Genomic DNA, 11794 nt, shown 5'->3' with positions numbered 1-11794 from the left:
AAATTAATAAATAAATAAATTAATGTTCACCACATTCGCGGATTCGCGAATTCAGCTGTCAATCACTCAGCGCCTTCTGGCTTCGGATGACAGAGAGCTACTACCGCGAAAAACTGTAAAGCGCTGAAGATGAGAATGAAGATAACACTGACAGATTTAGTTTTAGAAACCACAACATCTAAAGTTATACATAATGACTCATCTTACTAGTGATCATGTGCTGAATGTTAATCCACCATCTATACTTTTCCAAGAGTGGATAAAAGACTTACGTTGGCTTCAAGTCCGCTATGTAAAGTCTGTGGGATGGAGTTTTCAGGTAACTGTTTGCAAATCTAGCGCGAGAGCTTCAGGTTAATCCTTCATATAATCACCAGATGCTGTCTGCTGTGCAAGTGGAAGCTATATGTCAAATGTAACACCACGTACACCATCACAAACGGGTGTTTTACACTGAGTAAACTAATATAGCTACTCCTAAAAAGACCGGTTTTCTATTAACATGTGTGCATATAATAAGGCACAGTATATGTCAAAAGCATCAGTGCAATATCAGACAGCACTTTTGAGAACAGCACAGTTATACCGTTAACAGATTCATTCAAGCAGTGTGTGCAGGGCCGGTGAGCGCTCCGTGTATGCTTTGGTCACTCAGTTCTGTTATAAAAATTTATTTTCCTGTGATAACGGGATTTCGTTGAGACATATTTTCCTCACGCTTGCATATACACACACACACACACACACACACACACACACACACACACACACACACACACACATATATATATATTTTGCTTGTTAGTTTGATTAGTGTTGATTTCAAATGCTATAAATATGTTTGTATAAAACTTGTAGTAACGGTGCTTATAATTGGTGTGTGCGACTAAATTTTGGCTGATGCGCCTACATTTTTAAAGTTACGAGCACCGGTGCTACCAAGCAAAAAGGTTAATTTTGAGCCCTACTGTACAAACTGCATTGTACATAAATCAGATGAACATTTTCATATTAGTCAAATTAGTCAATAATATTACGGAAATTCATTTTAAAACTGAATAAATATAAATGTACACTTTTACACAAGTAAATAAACAGAATTAATGATGGACTAAACATCTATGGAATTCTGATCCATGCGCTGATCGGGAGCTCCCTGCAATGACACTTCATCGTAGTACATTTGCTATGTGCGCATAGGCGGATACGCACAAAAAAATGCACATGTGTTTTATCCAAAACTGTATGCGGAAACTACGTAAACTAGGCCCCGTTTTCACTAATATGCTTTAGTTTTAAAACAAAGTTTTAGAATGAAAACAATCCGCATCCACACTGGCATTTTACCTAGCGTTTTTGAACAACTCTCCGTCCACACTACACCACTGAAAACACACCACGTTACCACACACACACAGACTCTGGCAGGCACTACAGCGATGAGAGCTGTGCTCGTCAGACTGTTTATTAAGGATCTACCGCTGGATCTAATCTCACTATATTTGTTAAACGTGATATTTAATTCATCTTGTTGTCTTTATGTAATGACATATTCCCCGTCTTTGGTCTTCTGAATCTATTACTTGTTCTCAGGTAACATGTTTTAGCTGAGCGCAAGGATAACTTATGTTAATATATTAATGTAATCGCATACACTGATTCTGCACAATTGACTGATTGCTAGCATTCATTTCCTATAATCTGTAAACTTATTATACGTTATACTTTTAGCAAACGAAAGGGTATGTTCCATGTTTTCAATGAGAATGAAAGGAGGCAGTGTTGTTATAGGCTCTGTTTTATTATAAATATCCACAGAGTGAAGATGACGCTCTGACTGCTATAAATATGCAGCACGGCGCCTCAATATTTCTGGTCTCTGTTAAGTTGTTAATATCAAAATTTAAATAGGCAGTTCCTCATATCATATTTTCATTTTATTGTAAAGAAAGTCAAACAGCGTATAGCCAGGCTGATGCGAATGAGGTTTTAAAGTACACTGTTCCCTTTGAAAATTTACCTGACATGTCCTCGAGAGTTTGCTTTCCTTATCAAACTTGCGAAGTCTTAACTTACAAGAAGAGGATGCAGGACTGAACTGTGTGTAGGCTACTTAATATAAAAGCCCCAATCAGAGAAGCGAACGTCTGCAGCCACGCCTCCATTTTCAGATGTCTTCGTTTCCCCCATCCATACTGACATGGAGCAGCAGCGTTTTACAATGAAAACGGCTTCTTCAGCGCTTCAAGAAGCACTGTGTTCGGGACTCGAAAACTCCAGCGTAGTGTGGACGAAAGGCAGGCCCGGCGCCAGGAAGTCAAAACACTTTAAATCCATAGGGGGGCACTAGACCTGGTGACTGATTTTGGTCTCTTGTTTCTTTCATTTAGGCTATTTATTCGCATTTATTATTACTTTGCATTACTGCCTAAGTTACTGACCTAAGGCAGTAATATAGGCTACGTTTTAATAGTAATAACAATACGCAGTTTCGCTATTACGAATTTTATTAACGATGGTAATGCATACCGCTTAATGCAGACGGATGATGGCTTCAGTGCCAAACGAGTGCTTTAAATCATATGTTATTCTCCTTATTTCCGTTTTATTTCAAATAACAGCCCTATGAATGTTTAAAGTTTTAGGTAAAGATGTCAAATTATGCCCACACATGCAAGCTGACCCACGATCAGACAATTCATTTAACCGGTAAATAAATATAGTGAAATCAGCTTAACCGAGTCATCACGCTTCACAACCAACATCAGTGTTGGGGAAAAGCTAAATGTGACAATCTAATGTCATTCAAAACAATTACTTAGTTACATTTTAAGGCATTAGTGTAGCCAGAAAAATACCTAAAAAAGATACAAAAATTCACAGTTATTACCGTGAAAATTGGTTAAATTTTTATATGCTATATAACTTTTTTTTCATCATTTTAAATGTAAAAACAAAGATTTGTCTAAGGCTATTATAAATGTGCTTTTTTCGTGATATTGTAAACCATCATAAACCATATGTACCATAGTTTCTAGGCCTACCCGTCATTTTATTTATTAATTATTTTATTAATTAGGCCTTTTTTAATAGCTTGTTTTCAGGTTATTTTCATTTTAGGGCCATGAGCTAAGTCAAAACAAACTCGATATGTTGTATTTTAGCTCTTACAACAGATCTACAATATATTTTATGTTGTTTAATTTTGCATGAGCAAATAGCAGTATAGCCTAAGTTACATATTTTAAAAGATTATCATCCTGCCTACCTGCAGCGCACGAGATTTCTCGGTTGATCCGCGGTAAATCCACTTAAGCACTATACCTATTCCATTTATAACACTGCAAACTTGACTTCGCAGGCGGATCATCTTTAAACGCAAAATGCATTTATTATGTGTTATACCTTGACTGCAGTTGCATAATGGGATGTTTCTCTACGCAACTGTAAAAGTGCACTTTTCAGCAAAATGAAAGCAAACATTCAAAGGGTTCTGCGTTTTGTCAATTTTAGCTTAATTGTAATAATATTAATAATAATATTAATAAATAAATTAAAATATTATTTATAGTGTAGCCTACTGTGGGACTGTGCAGTGAACTATTTATTTTTATTAAAACATTTTTATTAGGCTACATCTTCCCGAATAACTAATAAATGACTGGCAGTTGCGTCTCTGCTAAAATTAATTTAACAGCAAATTTCTTATGTGTTTTTTCCTTTTAGAGCTCAAGAGAGTTGTGTTTAAATAATTAGTTAACCAAAACATGTAATGAATTAAGCTGCTCCTATCATGTCACCCATTTTCTCCCTTGTGAGTTGAGTGCGCCTCCATCGCCGTGTGCGCGTTTTAAAGGCTATTTACGGGCGCACCAGACCTGACGCGGGGACCGGATCTCTGGACTATGGGACTAGCTTTAATCTCACCATTTTCATAATTTAATTGCTATGTCATATATTTTAAAATATTTAAATGTGTGTTCTGAAGGTTGGAAGGACGGGAGTGTTAATAATTAATGACAGAAAGAATTTTCAGTTTGAGTGAACAATCCTTTATAAAAACTGGGGGGGCACAAACTCTGTCTGAGGGGGCAATGCCACCCTTTGCCCCCCCCGTAGCGCCGGGCCTGACGAAAGGCATAACCATAGCAAAATGTATGCGTTTTAAAACTAAAAGGCCTGTGTATCAATGTAAAGGTCAGTTGATTGGCTACTTCATTTCTTCCATCAAAACTTTGCTGGCTAGGCATTGGCAGGCATTATTTAGCGTAAACACGAGGTGCGAAGATTAACTCCTCCAGCCAAGAGTTGGTGTCCTTTTTGACTTGTAACAGGAGCTGCGATTGAAGGATAAAGACGGGGGATGGCTCATTTTGTCCGGAAGAGTCTAAACTATGGGAATAGAAGGGAATTTTATCATTTGAATGCGGCGTATAATCAATATTTTATTTAAAACAGACATCATGCATTATCTGAGCCTAAATGGCTCGAAAGTATCTTGCATTTTTCCCTAATTCTTCCTTTGTTTTTGATAAAAAACTGGGATGCATTTTGAATACTGGACCCTTACACTCATCTGCATGCTGTTGTTTCTTGGAATCGTTCCCGCTGATCAGAACAATTGCACGATCATTACCGTGCATTTTGTGCGTGTTTAAATGTCCGGTCCTTCTGGATTTGATTTAAATATAGCTTCATCTCTTTATACTACATCTACATTTCTGTTTACCTACATTTGCTCTTTTCAGTAACATTATTTGTTTTATTATTAAGTGGTGATGGTAGAGAGAGTATTGAATGTATTGCCTTATCAGCTGACTATTTCATGGCAAAAACCAGACTAAATTAACATTTTATAAATATAAATTTTCTATAATTATAAAAATATATATAAAAATAAAGATATCAACAGCAATAAATACATAAGATAGGTTTGCGCTTGATAAGAATTCTACCATTTTTAAAAGATTCACATTTCAAAATATTTCCTTCTAAGTCTCTCCAGAAAAAAAATGTATGTCTGGTACAGATGGGAAAGGTCCCCACCACTTTTGATTATATAATTGAATAAAAAAGAGGTCACGCATACAGGTAGCTTTAACCAAGTAAAAGTAAAGTCCGTTATGAAAATGACTAAAGCATTCACCGTAAAGCCAGTGGGAGGGAGTTTTCGAGTAACAGTATTTGCCACTAAATCTACACATTAAGCAGGAGATGTTCTAATGTTATTTAATCCTTCATTTAATCATCACAATGCTGTCAATCGTGCCACTGACACTGCGTTCACCATCGCTAAAGAGCATGCACTCACTGAAATGAAACTAATAGCTAATGAAAAAAAATGTTATTGCTATTAAGATGACGTATGCAAATAATAAGTTACATGTCAATATCATCTGTGCAATATCAGACAGCACCCGTTAGCAGGGCTGGCACGTCCATAGAAGCGACCTAGGGCGGCAGAATTGAGAGGGCGGCGTCCGCAACACCCCCCCCCGTACCACCCGCGTCCCTCTTCACTTTGATAACTGGTCACTATCATTTTCACTTCCGGGTTGAGGGAGGCGTGATCGTCCTCTGCCTAGACTGACAGTTTAGCTTGCCCTGACTGACAGTTAGCCCTTAGAACACACTTCAGTTATAATTGTTAATTCAGTTCATCTCATTCATGTCAAGCAGTGTGTGCAGGGCCAGTGAGCACATGCTGAGTTTTGTTTATTTGTTATTTGTGATTAGAGTGTTAATTTATAATAGAATCTTTTAATTTAAAACATGTAAAGCTGCTCATCATTTTTGCTGGGTGCGACCGTACAACAAAATTTTGTCTGGTGCGCCTAAAATTTTGTAGTTAGGAGCACCGGTGCTACCAAGAAAAAATTTCGAGCCCTGACTAAGGCAATGCATACCTCCCGCCTGTACCGATATACAGCCACATCGCAGTACTACTCGTGTGATATTGCCCATATACACAATTGTATACACATTCTGAGTTCATATAACATCACTGAACAATTCTTCATGTTTCTTTTGATTAAGTAAAGAAACCTAATTTGTTCATAATCATTTAATCATATTTCATTTAAATAAATGTAATCATAAAATCATACAGTCTACATTGCAACTATTTAATCATTTATTCCATATAATCTATTATTTTCCGTACAATACATATAACCAAAAAAATAAAATGGTGTGTTGTTTCAAGACAAATTTGGGAAAATATGGACAAACCCAAAACCTGGGTTAAAGTTTATATGCAAAACAACAAGGTTTATATGCAAAATATGCAGTTATAGTTGAAGTAAACAGATTCATTAATGTTTGTTAACCCTGTCACTTTTAAAGATTGTAAACTGCAATATATTTAACATACATACAGCAACTACAATGTGGCCAATGTCAGAACAAAATGATTTACAAGGTAAATCCATTGTTCACTTCATGTTTGCATTAACATTATATAATCAAGTGTTTTGACTTCACAAATAAGAGATAACCTACATTTTTGTCTTCATTTTAAGGTTTTTATTGACCTAAGACAGTGTAGCAGTAATTTTCATTGGCTTGGGTATAATAGCACTGTTTGTGTTTCTGTTCAGATTAGGTAAATATAAAGCTCTGGAGACTGGAATTAAACCTTCATTAAAATTAAGGTTTTTGACCAATTCCAGTGTTATGGATGTGACATTTGCAGTAAAAACTCAACATAAACTCACATAAAGAGAAATTGTTGACATTATATTGAAACATCTGATTATATTTTCCAAAAATACTAACGTTTGAGGTTACAGAAGTAACCCTCGGGGAACGAAAATGCTACAGGTGGATTTGATCTAGAAAAGAGGATTCGGTTCAGAAGCCGCTTGTCTGAAAGAGTATTGGCAGCGTAAGCTTGCACAGGTGTGCTTCATTGCCAATTATCCCAGCATATAAGCACACCTGGAGCGAGCAAACGTCATCCTTTTAAGCTGAAGAGACTTTAAAACAGCTAAAGGACAGTCATTATGGCGATGGAGTATAGCATTTCCGTTCCCCTCCTCTGGGAACGAAGGGTTACTTCTGTAACCTCGAACGTTCCCCTTCGGTTGGGAAACTCCAATGCTATAGGTGGATTTGATCTAGAAAATCCACGTATGGGAGAACTATGGAAAACGCCATAATGACTGCACCTTACTAACGCCCCCGATGAGAGGATAGTCAAGCAAGCGTGACGCACCCACATCATGGGAGGCGCGGTCCTCCAACGTGCCCTTGGCCCTAATTTATCCCACTTCAAAGGAAGTTTACGGAATAGTACGACAGTACGTTGGGAAGCGTGCAATCCCGATAGGGAGGACGCTGCGGAGACCATCCGCACCCAATGGGAGAGACAAAATGGCAATACATATGGACTAGCCCTATGAAGGGGGAGTGCGCATAAGAAGGTGGTTAGCGGATAGGGAAGGCACGGGTCCACCCAAGAGGGGGGACGGAACCGTGGCGGAAAGGCATATGGGAATGCCTAGTGGGGATCGCACATAGCAGGCACCTATACCCAAAAACGCAGGCTGACCAGCGGGCAGACCTACAACGTAGTGGGCCAGCAAGTGACACCTCCGCTGAGTCAGTGCTAGGGGCCACAGAGGAATCTGCAGGGCTCACCTAACGGGGAACTTTACAGACAGACAGGGAGGTGCACATCTCTCCGTGTTAGGGAAAAATGGCACCGCAAGCGTGTTACAACACCCCACCGAGTTGTTTCCTCAATCAACAAGGGTTAGCTAATGCCCTTGAGGAAACTGGCTCCACTCGCAGATTGTAAAACCTAGCAAATGTGTTAGGTGTCGCCCAGCCCGCAGCTCTACAGATGTCTGTTAAAGAGGCGCCGCGTGCACGCGCCCAAGAGGATGCAACGCTCCGAGTGGAGTGTGCACGCACTCCCGGGGGACGCGGCTGACCTCAACCACAATCCAGTGGGATAATCTTTGTTTGGATACGGCACTTCCCTGCTGCCGACCGCCATAACAGACAAAGAGCTGCTCAGATGATCTAAAGTACTAAGTACGGTCCACATAGATGCACAGAGCACGAACTGGACAAAGTAAGGAAAGGGCTGGGTCTGCCTCCTCCGGTGGCAGTGCTTGCAGGGTTACTAAATGGTCTCTAAAGGGAGTGGTAGGAACCCGGGCGGTGTCTCAGGATAACGTGAGAATAATCCGGCCCGAATTCCAGGCACGAGTCACTGACCGAAAAAGCCTCCAGGTCCCTGACCCTCTTAATGGAGGCCAACACGACCAGCAGAGCTGTCTTCAGGGACAGAAATCTTAAGGATACGGATTCGAGTGGCTCAAAAAGATCTGTGCGCAGGCTCGTAAGAACGAGGGCAAGATCCCAAGAGGGCATGAGAGGGGGGCGAGTTGGATTAATTCGCCTAGAACCTCTGAGGAACCGGATGATGAGGTTGTGCTTTCCCATGGTGCCGCTAGCTACCGCATCATGATGAGCGGAGATGGCAGCCACGTAAACCTTGAGAGTGGAGGGTGACTCCAGCTCTCCAGCTTCTCTTGAAGGAAAGAGAGCACAACACTGATCTGGCAGGTTCGGGGGTCTTCTCTGCGAGAGACACACCATTCAGTGAGTAGACTCCACTTCAGGGCAGAGGCGCACCTCGTGGAGGGGGCTCTAGCCTGAGTGATGGTATCAACCACCACAGACAGTAGGTTACCCAAGTCTTCCTCGCGTCTAGGAACCACACGTGGAGGTTCCAGAGATCGGGGCGAGGGTGCCAGATGGTGCCCTGTCCCTGAGAGAGTAGGTCCTCTCTTAAAGGGATCCGCCAGGGGAGGGCCGTCGTGAGGAGGGAGAGCTCTGATATTCAGGTCCGGTTGGGCCAGAGGGGCACAACTAGCAGAACCTGCTCCTCGTCCTCCCTGACCTTGCACAGTAACTGCGCGAGCAGGCTCACTGGGGAAATCGCATACTTGCGTACGCCCCGAGGCCAGCTGTGGGCCAGTGCATCCGTGCCGAGAGAGCCCTCGGTCAGGTAAAAGAACATCTGGCAATGAGCGTTCTCGGGGGAAGCAAACAGATCGATCTGGGCCTCCCCGAATCACACCCATATCAGCTGGACAGACTCGGGGTGGAGTCTCCATTCTCCAGATTGAATTTGCTGTCGTGAGAGCACATCGGCTGCACGGTTGAGCATACCTGGGATGTGAATGGCGAGCAGCGATTTCAGCCGCGGATGACTCCAGAGGAGCAGACGGCGGGCGAGCTGAGACATGCGGCGAGAGCGCATACCCCCCATACAGTTGATATACGTTGCCGCCGCCATACTGTCCGTCCTGACCAGCACGTGTTGCTGCTCCAACACCGGAAAAAAGCGGTGGAGAGTGAGGAACACTGCCAACAGCTCTAGGCGATTGATATGCCAATGCAGCTGGGCATCTTTCCATAGGCCCGCAGCTGCATGCCCGCGACACACGGCTCCCCAGCCCGTGTTGGAAGCATCTGTTGAGACAACAACATGACTGGACGCCTGTCCCAGAGGCACACCGGCCTGCAGGAACGAGGGGTCGTTCCAAGGGCTGAGGGTGTGGTGACACAGCGCAGTAACAGAGACTCGTGTGCCTTCATGCCATGTGCGTCTTGGGACTCGATCTTGAAGCCAGTGCTGAAGTGGTCTCATATGGAGCAATCCGAGTGGTGTGACGGCCGCAGCGCATGCCATTTGCCCCAGGAGCCTCTGAAAGTATTTCAGTGGGACCACTATTTTGCTGTCAAGCTCCCTCAGACAGTTCAGCAACAGGCAAGCGTGCTCTCCGGAGAGGCACGCTGCCATAATGAACGAGTCCAGCTCCATCCGGAGAAAAGAGATCCTCTGCAGAGGGGCAAGTTTGCTCTTTTCTCAGTTGACCTACAACCCCAACAGGCGGAGGTGCCGGAGCACCTTGTCTCTGTGCATAGTCAATTGCTCCCGCGAGTGGGCTAAAATCAGCCAGTCGTCAAGATAATTGAGTATGCATATGCCCAAGAGCCGAAGGGGTGGCGCAGAAGAATGTTTATGCCTGCAAACCAATCCCGAGGACGAACGCATAGGAGGATGCGCTTCTGTGTAAGCATTTTGAACGGCAGCTTGTGCAGACAGTGGTTCAAAACAGGCAGATCTAGGATTGGCCGTGACCCTCCGCTCTTTTTGAGTACGATGAAGTAGGGGCTGTAAAACCCGCTCTCCATCTCGGCTGGAGGGAGCGGCTCGATTGCATCCTTCGCCAGGAGGGCAGCAATCTCCTCTCACAAGACAGGGACAGACAGGGGGTTGACCCTGTTGAAATACACCCCCGTGAACTTGGGGGGCTGTTTCGCGAACTGAATCGCATAGCTGAGTCTGATTGTGCGTATGAGCGACCGTGAGGGGCTGGCCCGCGCTTACCAGGCAGGCAGAGCCCTCGCTAATGGCGTCATTGCTACAACTGCTGACGTACCAGTGGTGGGGCAGCGCGGAGCAGGTGTGCTGATCCGGGAAGCGCGAGGGTCCCGCGGAAGAGCTGGAGAAGAGCGATTCGCTCTGGCTCCGCACCCTGACTCTGGAGAAGGGGCTCGAGGGCTGGGGGAAAGGAGACCGTCCCCCCAGCACCCGTGAGCCACTGGCGGAGCATGTAGACCCTGCGAGTTGGGAAGCAGCACGTCCCAGACTGGCAGGGTTTGAGCTGTCACATCCGGGGAAGGGGAAAAGTGCTCTTTCATTGAAATTTTGGTGGCACTGAAAAGTACCGTTGGGATATGCTCTTTTACCGTTGGGATATGCTCTTTTTCCAGTGGGAAAAGAGCAAATTTCCTCTTCCGGATGGCCTGTCTCAGGGACGCTTCGCGGTCCGTTTACCGGACTTAACGGCGCCCTGGGCAGGGGGGGCTGCCGGCGAGATGACATTGCCCATCACATCCGACTGCTCTCTCACCGCCTTGAATTCCTGGGTGAATTCACCGACGGTGTCGCCGAACAGGCCAGCCTGAGATATGGGCGAGTCAAAAAAGCGAACTTTGTCAACATCCGGCATACCAGCCAGGTTTAGCCAGAGGTGGCGTTCCTGGACCACAAGTGTGGACATCGTCTTCCCCAGCGCACACGCAGCGGACTAAGTAGTCCAGAGAGCATAGTCGGTCACGGTGCGCAGCTTGTGTAACAAGCCTGGGTTAGACCCACCCTCGTGCAGCTCGGCCAGCGCCTGCGCTTGGTAGCGCTGGAAGGTGGCAATCGCATGCAAAGCAGAAGCAGCCTGGCCCGCAGCCTTGTAAGCTCTGGCTTCGAGGGAGGCAAATAACCTACAGGCTTTGGACGGGAGACGGGGCGGACCCCGCCAAGTAGGGGCAAAGTTTTGACAAAGATTGACAGCGATGGCGTGCTCCACCGGCGGGATCGCCTCATAGCCCCTGGCAGCTCCACCGTCAAGGGTGGTGAGGGCGGAGGGACACGCAGCGCGGGCAGAGAAAGGTGCCCTCTAAGACTGCGTGAGCCTACTGTGCACCTCCGGGAAGAAGGGGACGAGAGGCTTCGAAGGCTTTGCTTTCTGGTCCTCAACGTAACATCCATCTAGTCAGTTCGGCCACGGAACTGGGGGATAAACCATCTCCAACCCCACGGCCGAAGCAGCACGGGAAAGCACGGCTAACATGTCCGCTTCAGGATCCCTTTTGACGGCCCTCGCTTGCCCAGAGGGGGCGAGTGGGTCTGGATCATTGTCGGACAGTGAAAGCCCACCCTCCGATGCCGCGGAGGACATCTGATCGGATCACTTAGACGGATCACTCCCAGTAC

General features: G+C 44.7%; 1 protein-coding gene across 1 annotated transcript in view; it reads right to left on the bottom strand.

Annotated features, from left to right (window-relative positions):
* LOC147838311 (uncharacterized) overlaps positions 1–11794 on the bottom strand; it is a 441300-nt gene that overhangs the window by 353987 nt on the left and 75519 nt on the right. The gene's annotated exons all lie outside the window — the stretch shown is intronic.

Source organism: Danio rerio, chromosome 22 (genome assembly GCF_052040795.2).
Source record: "Danio rerio strain M-AB ecotype USA chromosome 22, GRCz13ab, whole genome shotgun sequence".
Taxonomy (NCBI): domain Eukaryota; kingdom Metazoa; phylum Chordata; class Actinopteri; order Cypriniformes; family Danionidae; genus Danio; species Danio rerio.
The sequence above is the reverse complement of the archived record's forward strand: the minus strand, read 5'-3'. Positions and strand labels throughout refer to the sequence as shown.